This window comes from Balaenoptera musculus, chromosome 2 (genome assembly GCF_009873245.2).
Source record: "Balaenoptera musculus isolate JJ_BM4_2016_0621 chromosome 2, mBalMus1.pri.v3, whole genome shotgun sequence".
Classification (NCBI taxonomy): Eukaryota; Metazoa; Chordata; class Mammalia; order Artiodactyla; family Balaenopteridae; genus Balaenoptera; species Balaenoptera musculus.
The window spans coordinates 91,568,373-91,578,985 of NC_045786.1; the positions used below are offsets into that span (position 1 = coordinate 91,568,373).

Sequence of the window (10,613 nt, forward strand, 5' to 3'; positions counted from 1 at the left end):
TGTTTTGCAAGATATACGGCCTTTTGACTTTACTTCCTCACCTCCTCCCCCTCTCTGTTCTATAAAAGAAACTGGCATCCAGACCCAGATAAGATGGTTTTTTGGGGACCCTAGTCCGCCATCTTCTCGGTCTGCCTGCTTTCCAAATAAAGTCGTATTCCTTGCCTCAACAGCTCGTCTCCTGATTTATTGGCCTGTTGTTTGGCGAGCAGAGTGAGCTTGGACTCGGTAACACTCCAGCCCTGCCTTCATCTGCCCTTCACCTGTTCAGATCCTCAGTGACCCCCAAGACCCTCTTTAGCAGTGTGTATAGAACCAGCTGTCCTCTGGATGGATTCATAAAGTTTGGTTTGTGGAGAGGTAGAGAGCGTCAGAGGTACTGGGGACCTTAGTTAAAGCCCTTCGCCTTACATAGGAAGGAAACTGAAGCCCAGAGATTTGTCCTTGATTTGTTCAGAGACACAGAGATAGTATGTGGCAGAGGCCACCTCCCGACTTCAGGTCTCTTGAATGCCAATCTTGGGTCCTTTCTGTGATTCTGACCTGACTTCCTGCAAAGCGTTTCCAGATGATATTGTTTTCTAATTGTACATTGCAGGCCCAAGGAGAGCTGTCTGGGTAAGTTACCTCTTTTGTCAGACCACGTGGCTCACTCCCTCTCTATGAACTTGGGAAAGAGAAAGCCAGGGTTTATGCTACAGGTTTCCTTCATATTTGCCATCCCACCAGTACCAACCACTGATCTTAGGAGTGGGTGTTTTGGTGAGAACATTCAGTCCTTAACACCACTACTAGAAAAGAAACACTGAGTGCCTTGTCTTGGATGGTGGTCTGGTGGTTTCTGTAAGTAGGTATAATGGATTGTCTACAAAGATGGCTATCAAAGATGGTAGACAGGACCTCACCTTCCTTGTAAGTGCATGCTGCTCCTCCCACCAAGAGGTGACATCTATCTTTCCCTTCCCTTTGAATCCATAATTTGCTTTGACCAGTAGGACAGAGCAGAAGTGGTGCCACATGACTTTCAGGCCTCAGCCTTGTGGCTTGCATTTTCCCCTCTTAGAACCAGTTGTGATGTAAAGAAGTTTGACTACCCTGAGGAAGAGAGAGGCCACCGGAAGAGAGCAAGACCCTGGAGGATGAGAGACTGTGAAGGGAGAGAAGAGAGGGATCTGGCTATCTCACAGTCACCTCAGCTGACTAGCTTCGTGAAGCCATCCTGCATCCTTAGCCCCAGTCGACGCGTCCCAACAGAGATTAGCTACACCTGTGAAGCCCTGCTCAAGTTGCAGAATTGTGAGCAAATGTGTTTGTTTTAAGCCTTTAAATTTTGGTGTGATTTCATAAGCAGTTAGGTTAGCGGGTCCCTGGAGAAAGAGAATCAGGAATGGCATTCTTGACATAAGAAAAGCCATTTTGGGGGAAGTCCCTGGCAGTGCAGTGGTTAGGATTCCGGGCTTTCACTGCCGGGGGCCTCAGTTCGATCCCTGGTCGGGGAACTAAGATCCGACAAGCCGTGCTACGAGGACAAATTTTTAAAAAAAGAGAGAAGCCATTTTGTGATCTAAGCCTGGCCACAGTGGTTGCCCTCAAACAGGTCTCAGTAACAAGGACCCTGAGGGAACAAAGGAATGTCAGAACAGAGAAGGCAGTCAAACAATAGTGCAGTGATAAAGCAGAGTCCTAGTTCCTCCTCAAGGGATATATTCAATACATAATTATATGTCTTTGAGTTCAGCAGGAACTAAGGCCCCCACCCAGGTGGGGGACGGAATGATGATGTTGACCCTCCTGACTTCAATCCACCAAGACTTGGACTCTGTCAACCTTTGCCCTAATTCTATGCTGAATTCTCCTCTGCTCAAGCCTCTTCATGAATATGCATGTACCCTTAGCTCAGAACTTCCACAGTTTTACTGTTCGGTGAGAGGCTGCTTTGGGAAAGATCCCTGGTGTTCTCCTTACTTGCTGCAAGTAATAATGAATCCTTCCTTTTCCCAGTCTTTGGCTTGATCGTATCTGTTGGCTCAACACCCACCAAGAGGCAAACCCAGTTTTTGGGTAACTGTTCTGCAGCAATAATAACTGAAACAGAAGGATAATATATTTACAGAACAAATTTTAGTTTTAATTATCTAATGATTATAAATAAATAAATTTTATAAATTTTAGTTTTAATGATCTAAATAAAAGCCTTCTAATTCCCTTGATAATGCAGAGTCAAGGATTTTTTTTTTAAATTAATTTATTTATTTTTGGCTGCGTTGGGTCTTCGTTGCTGCGAGCTGTGCGCAGGCTTTCTCTAGTTGCAGCGAGCGGGGGCCACTCTTCGTGTGGTGCACGGGCTTCTCATTGCAGTGGCTTCTCTTGTTGCAGAGCACAGGCTCTAGGCGTGTGGGCTTCAGTAGTTGTGGCAGGTGGGCTCAGTAGTTGTGCCTTGTGGGCTCTAGAGCTCAGGCTCAGTAGTTGTGGCGCATGGGCTTTGTTGCTCCGTGGCATGTGGGACCTTCCCGGACCAGGGCTCGAACCCGTGTCCCCTGCATTGGCAGGCAGATTCCCAACCACTGTGCCACCAGGAAAGCCCAAGGATTTTTGATAAGGAATTTTCGGGAAAGTAATGACCCTTGAAATATTTTTCAAGGCGAGGCTGCTGTCACTGGTTCAATCTTTATGTAAAGGAGACAAGGCCCCTCAGATACTGCTGCAGCCCTAAAAGGGGAATTTTGTTTTTTTTTTTTTTTGGCCACTCCTTGAGGCTCGTGGGATCTTAGTTCCCCGACCAGGGATCAAACCCAGGCTCTTGGTAGTGAAAGCACGGAGTCCTAACCACTGAACTGCCAGGGAATTCCCTCAAAGAGGAATTTTTGAAGAATTTTGCTAATGTCCAAAATGCTCATGGGACTTCCCTGGTGGTCCAGCGGTTAAGACTACTTGCTCCCAAGGCAGGGGGCCCGGGTTCGATCACCGGTCGTGGAACTAAAATCCCACATACCGCAACTAAGCCCATGCACCACAACTAGAGAAGCCTGAGTGCTGCAACTAGAGAAGCCCATGTGCTGCAATGAAGACCCAGAGCAGCAAATAAATAAATAAATAAATAAATTTTTAAAAAGTGAAATAGCTGCTTGGGAAATTAAAAAAAAAAAGCTCACAATATTTCAGTGTGTTTGATAGCGTCTAAATGGTCACCAATGATCCACACCTGCTGGTATTCATGCTTTTGTGTGTGTAATCTCCTCCCCTTCAGCATGGCTGGACCTAGTGATTGGCTCCTGATGAATAGAATACAGCAAAAGTCATGGGATGTCACGTCCTAGATTATGTTACAAAAAGACTGTGACTTGCTTTTGGCTTTCGGATCGGAGGAGGCCAAGGTGCAATTTTCTTCGGTCGTCCTAAATCCGGGTTCATCCGACACCAGCTGCCTCCACCATGCCGCGTAAGTTCAACCCCAACGAGATCAAAGTCGTGTACCTGAGGTGCACCGGTGGGGCAATCGGTGCCACGTCTGCCCTGGCCCCCAAGATTGGCCCCCTGGGTCTGTCTCCAAAAAAAGTTGGTGATGACATCGCCAAGGCAACCTGGTGATTGGAAGGGTCTGAGGATTACAGTGAAGCTGACCATTCAGAACCGACAGGCCCAGATTGAGGTGATACCTTCTGCCTCTGCCCTGATCATCAAAGCCCTCAAGGAATCACCAAGAGAAAGGAAGAAGCAGAAAAACATTAAGCACAGTGGAAACATGACTTTTGATGAGATTGTCAACATTGCCCGACAGATGCGGCATCAATCTTTAGCTAGAGAACTCTCTGGAACCATTAAGGAGATCCTGGGGGCCGCCCAGTCTGTGGGCTGCAATGTTGATGGCCGCCACCCTCACGACATCATAGATGACATCCACAGTGGTGCGGTGGAATGCCCAGCTAGTTAAGCACTGCAAAGAAGAATAATAAAGGGTTATTTGACAACCAAAAAAAAAAAAAGTGTGACTTCCATCTTGCCTACCCCCCCCCCGCCCCACCCCTCAGTGCCCTGGCTCTTGTGGAAACCAGCTGCCATGTGGTGAGTAGCCCTCTAGAGAGCTCCACATGGCAGGGAACAGATGTCTGGCCAACAGCCCTGGCCCACACCTGCCTTGCACCCTTCTGAGAATCCCTGAGCCAGAAGAGCCAGCTAAGCCACCTACTAAAACAGTGATATAATAAATGCCTACTGTTTTAAGCTGATAAATATGGGGATAATTTGTTATGCAGCAATGTAAAACTAACATATTCATTAAATAAAAAAATTAGGATATCAAACTATAAACAGTTTATTTGGTACAACCTTTCAGGGAGCTAATATGGCCATAACATCAAATTCCCCTACAAGTTCACACTTCCTTTGTCCTTGTAGTTCTGCCTCTAGAAAATCCGCTAAAGCGGGGGAGGGGGGAGTGGGGGTGGGAAGCATGCGATGCTAAAAAAGGAATAGTTACAAGGATGTTCAGAGCAGCAATATTTATAATGGCAAAGAAATTGGTAGCAATCTATATATCTAATAGCAGGGGATTGAGTAACTAGATCATGGAATTGCCTCTAACAGAACAGGTTGGAAACTATTAGAGAGTCTTGAAAGCAAAGTGACTTGCCGTCAGCATTTGAAAAAATAAAATAAAGGTAAGTTTTGCTTCATAAGAAATTTTCATTTCGTGTTTGCATGTGTGTGTGTCGTGAGGTTAAATGAATTTCTTACTCTGAGTCATGGTCCAAATTTTGAGAAACTGCAGTGTTGAAAAAAGATGTGTGTAAAATTACTTAATGACACAAAAAGTATTCAAAATATAAGTTACAAAATAACACACATATGTTACAAAATGATCTAATTTTGTGAAAATCCAAAATAAGTAAATCTATATAAAAAGTGGAAAATACACCAAACATATCGTTTATACTTCTTTTTTTTTTTTTTTTAAAAGGGTGATTTTTTTTTTTTAATAATTTTTATTTATTTATTTATTTATTTATGGCTGTGTTGGGTCTTCATTTCTGTGCGAGGGCTTTCTCTAGTTGCGGCAAGCGGGGGCCACTCTTCATCGCGGTGCGCGGGCCTTTCACTGTCGCGGCCTCTCTTGTTGTGGAGCACAGGCTCCAGACGCACAGGCTCAGTAATTGTGGCTCACGGGCCCAGTTGCTCCGCGGCATGTGGGATCCCCCCAGACCAGGGCTCGAACCCGCGTCCCCCGTACCGGCAGGCAGACTCCCAACCACTGCGCCACCAGGGAAGCCCTATACTTCTTATATCTATATTTTAGAATTTTCTACAATGAACATGTCTTTCTTAAAACTTTTTTTATTGATGTATTGATAGTTTTTTTTTAAATATTTTATTTATTTATTTATTTATTTGGTTGGGCCGGGTCTTAGTTGTGGCAAGTGAGCTCCTTAGTTGTGGCTCGCCAGCTCCTTAGTTGTGGCGTGCAAACTCTTAGTTGCGGCATGCACGTGGGATCTATTTCCCTGACCAGGGATCGAACCTGGGCCCCCTGCACTGGGAGCGTGGAGCCTTAACCAATGTGCCACCAGGGAAGTCCCGATAGCTTTTTTTTTTTTTTTAATATTTATTTAGGGCTTCCCTGGTGGTGCAGTGGTTGAGAATCCGCCTGCCAATGCAGGGGACACGGGTTAGATCCCTGGTCGGGGAAGATCCCACATGCCGCAGAGCAACTAAGCCTGTGTGCCACAACTACTGAGCCTGCATGCCGCAACTACTGAAGCCCGCGTGCCTAGAGCCCATGCTCCGCAACAAGAGAAGCCACCACAATGAGAAGCCCACGCACCACAACAGAGTAGCCCCCGCTCACCGCAACTAGAGAAAGCCCACGTGCAGCAATGAAGACCCAACTCAGCCAAAAATAAATAAATAAAATAAATTAATTTAAAAATATATATATTTATTTGGCTGCAGTAGGGTCTTCGTTGCAGTGCGTGGGTTCTTCGTTGTGGTGCACAGGCTTCTAGTTGTGGCTCACGGACTCTCTAGTTGTGGCGAGTGGGTTCTAGAGTGCACAGGCTTAGTTGACCTACAGCATGTGGGATCTTAGTTCCCCGACCAGGTATTGAACCCGCAGTGTCCCCTGCATTGGAAGGTGGATTCTTAACCACTGGACCACTAGGGAAGTCCCTAAAGTATAGTTGATAGTTGATATACAAAGTTGTGTTAATTTCTGCTGTACAGCAAAGTGACTCAGTTATACACATATATATATATTTTTTATATTCTTTTCCATTATGGTTTATCCCAGGATATTGAATATAGTTCCCTGTGCTATACAGTGGGATCTTGTTGTTTATCCATTCTATGTGTAATAGTTTGCATCTACTAACCCCAAACTCCCAGTCCATCCCTCTCCCACCCCCGCTTCCCCTTGGCAACCACAAGTCTGTTATATCTGTAAGTCTGTTTCTGATAAACTTATTTCTTGAATAATAATGATAGTAGTTTTTAAAGTTTTCTAAATAATTATATATCATTTTCTCAACTATGTTAAATATATATGCATAGCCTGGTGGTGCATGGTTAAGAATCCACCTGCCAATGCAGGGGACATGGGTTTGAGCCCTGGTCCGGGAAGATCCCACATGCCACGGAGCAACTAAGCCAGTGAGCCACAACTACTGAAGCCCGCATGCTGCAACTACTGAAGCCCGTGCTCCTAAAGCCTGTGCTCCGCAACAAGAGAAGCCACCGCAATGAGAAGCCTGTGCACCACAATGAATGCCCCTGCTCGCCGCAACTAGAGAAAGCCCCCGTGCAGCAACAAAGACCCAAAGCAGCCAAAAATAAATAAATTTTCAAAAAAAAAAGAGAATAGAAAGAAACTTGCCAGAATGCTAGCAGTGGTGGTTTTGTGTGGCAGGATTATGGGAATTTTTAAATGTTTTAGAAAATTTAGAAATGTTTCTAAAATGAACATGCTTTTCTTTTATTATAAAAATTTTTAAGGACTTACCTGGTGGTCCAGTGGTTAAGACTTCTGCTGCAGGGGGCACAGGTTTGATACCTGGTGGGGGAACTAAGATCTCACATGCTGCGTGACGTGGCTGAAAAATTAAAAAACAAAAATAAAAACAAAAATCCTGTCTAGTTCTGATGGGGTCTGCCTGCTGCTTTATTTATTTATTTATTTATTTATGGCTGTGTTGGGTCTTCGTTTCTGTGCGAGGGCTTTCTCTAGTTACGGCAAGTGGGGGCCACTCTTCATCGCGGTGCGCGGGCCTCTTATTATCGCGGCCTCTCTTGTTGCGGAGCACAAGCTCCAGACGCGCAGGCTCAGCAATTGTGGCTCACGGGCCTAGTCGCTCCGCGGCATGTGGGATCTTCCCAGACCAGGGCTCGAACCCGTGTCCCCTGCATTGGCAGGCAGACTCTCAACCACTGCGCCACCAGGGAAGCCACCTGCTGCTTATTTTATCCCACCACTGGACCCAGGCCAGGCCAGGAGAGCAGGGCAGACACCTTGCCTCTGCCCAGGCCTGCACCCTCTTTATTTCCCCACCCTGATATGACCCTGTGGTCCTGGTGGTTTTCCTCACATCTTATCTTGAAACTTGAGTTCCCTTATCTTGGGCAAACTTACTGATGAATAGTGACACTCGAAGATCAATGCTGAGATGGAAAAATGTAAATAAGGAGGCTTACACTATAAATAATGGGCATAACTCATTTGTGTACCATCAAGCTTCACTGGGGCCATGTTGTGTGCTCATGCAGAATCTCACCAACCCCCAGTTTACAGATGAGGAAATATGCTCAGAGAGGCCCCATGCATGAATCTGTCTGTGTTCCTGTGTAGGCATTCATGAAGTTTGCATATTCCAATCCATCGCCAAGTTCTGTTAAATATTACCCCCTAAATAGCTCTCCAATCTGTCCACTTCTCACTATCACCAACGCTACCTCCCCCAGTCAAGCCCTACAGCAATGGCCTCCCAACCGACCTCCAGGACTTCTGTGCCCTCTGATCCTCTCTGTAGTCAATAGCCAAGGCGATATTTTGGAAATTTAAATCTGAACTCGTCAGTCTACCCAACCACCCTTGCTTAAGATTTTGCAGTTACTCCCAACGCTCTTAGGATAGAGACAAAACTCCTTAACATGGTTGACAGGGCCCTATGTAGATACCTCCACCCTGTCTGCCTCATGGCTCGCTTTTGCCTCCCTCATCTCTTTGTTCCACCTCCATTGACCTTCTCTAGTCCCTTGTACTCACCCTCTTTCTCCTGTCACAGGGCCTTTGCATATGCTGTGCCTTCTGCCAATTCCACTCCTGCTGGCCCCTGTACCTAGTTAACTCCTACTCATCCTTCAGAACTCAGTCCAAATGTTACTGCTTGCTAGGTCACACCCACACTGGACATTCTATATCTCCTCTTACCTTTTCTTCAGATCATTAAATACAGTTGCAGTTTTACATTTATTTGATTAGTTGGTTAATGTTTGTTTATTTTTACACTAGACTGTAAGTTCCATGAAAACAGAGACTGTGTCTTTTTTGGATCACCAATCACTAGTACTGAGTATAATATTTGGCCTACGAGAAGAGCTCATAAAATCTTTGTTAAATGAATGAGTTAATGAATGAACAAAACCCATAGACTCTTCTGATCTGGTTCCTTTTCCTGAAAGGGCTCCCAAACGCTTCAGAAGACAGAAATGGAAGAGGGAGGGAACAACCATAATAATGCCTATCACAGAATATAACAGGTCATCAAGGTAAGAGCTGAGTCTACAGGCTGTATTTTAGAGGCCTCCCTACCCCCTTCTTATTGCCACCTTCTTCCAAAGAGGACCAGGAAGGAAGCCACTGCAGAGAAATTCCAGGGCCAGCCTTTGACGGACAGAGCCTCACGAGGAAGGCAGGGAGGATGAGAAGGCAAAGAAAGGAAGGGAAGGGATGTCTATTGAGAAGGGACTCTGTTTTGGATATCAGGCTGAATGTTTACATACATCATCTCATTTAATCCTCTCCAAAACCCCATTTTGCAGATGAGAAAACAGACTCAGGTTGTGAAATTTGAGGGTTATTAAACCAATACAGGGCAAAGCTGGGTTTGAACTCGGATCTGTCAGCCTTCCTCTGAAGCCTGGGCTTTTCCAGGCTACCATCCTGGCCTCCAGCCCTCAAACATCTCCCTCACCCTGTTAACTTAGGACCTAAAATTTCATCATTAAAGACTCATCCATTGGCCTGTGTCTAAAACTCTTTTAGGAGTCAGTGTATGAAGTTGATACTTTGGAAACAGAAACTCAGCATCATAAAGGCAACCACTACAAGACCTAAAAAGAAATACATAAAAGAAAAACAAAGAAATACATAAACAAAAATTAGAATATGCCAAGGAAAGGGGATGAGGGAGCATGAGTGAGGGAGTTAAATCTCTCATCGTTCATACTGAGGAGAGAAGAGATCCTGTCTAAAATGGACAAATTTATGATATTACACAAAGGGATAATAATGGTGATCTCAGGAGAACTAAAAGCAGAAGCTGTTGGTTGGGTTCCCTCTAGGGAGTGGAACTGGGGAGAAGAGAGACACTTTCATTTTTTATTTGTCCTTCTGAGCTGTTCATTAAAAAAAAAAAATTATAGTAGTATTCTGTTGTGTAACTTTTCTAAAAAGTTTTGAAATTTTTGTTACAAAAGACTAAACAAACAAACAAAAACACCCTTCCTTTATTTATTTATTTTGTAATTTATTTATTTTTGGCTGTGTTGGGTCTGCGTTGCTGTGCGCAGGCTTTCTCTAGTTGCGGTGAGCAGGGGCTACTCTTCGTTGCAGTGTGTGGACTTGTTGCAGTGGCTTCTCTTGTTGCGGAGCACGAACTCTAGGCAAGCGAGCTTCAGTAGTTGTGACACGCGGGCTTAGTTGCTCCGCGGCATGTGGGATCTTCCCGGACCAGGGCTCAAACCCGTCTCCCCTGCCTTGGCAGGCGGATTCTTAACCACTGCGCCACCAGGGAAGTCCAAAAACACCCTTCCTTTAGAACGCAAGTATGCCTAGAAGTAATAGTCCTTGACAGCTGGGTAAATGTTAGGTCTGCAGGGTTCCTCTGTGTCAGGAAGGACGTGAGTCAGGGGAGGGTCATGGGATGATAAACATGGCTTCCTAAGCAGTTGCCTCTGGGAAGTGGGCTTGGGAGAAAAGCTCGCCTTTGCAAACATACAGGGCCAGGGTAGTGCCTCTTCCCTCACATCCCTAAAGGCAGCTCACACTCAGACACAGAGGATACTGACCCCATTAGGGCCAGAGATAACCACCCCTCTAATTATCCCTGAGGCGACTCTGCCATCAGCAGCACCACTCTCTGAGCAGGAGCCCTTGCCAGCCAGGGACCCTACTCCTGCAGGATCCGTGTGACCGCAGCTTCTGGGGGCCCAGGTGGATCTAGGCCAGGAAAGTGAGATGCTGAGGGCTCTCAGGTGAGTATGACTCGGGCCAGAGCCCCGCATCCCTCAGGACCCTCTTCTGAGGGCCTCAGAAGGGCCTCTTCCTCCTCTGGAGGCATGGCATCCTCTTGACCTTTGCTTGGTATATCACTCGGTCCCAGCAGCTGCAGAAAGGGTGGCCGGGG

At 45.8% G+C, this 10,613-nt stretch overlaps 1 pseudogene; it reads left to right on the forward strand.

Annotated features, from left to right (window-relative positions):
• Positions 1 to 153: 153 nt before the first annotated feature.
• On the forward strand, positions 154 to 3,981 carry LOC118891351 (annotated as a pseudogene).
• The last annotated feature ends 6,632 nt before the right edge of the window (positions 3,982 to 10,613 follow it).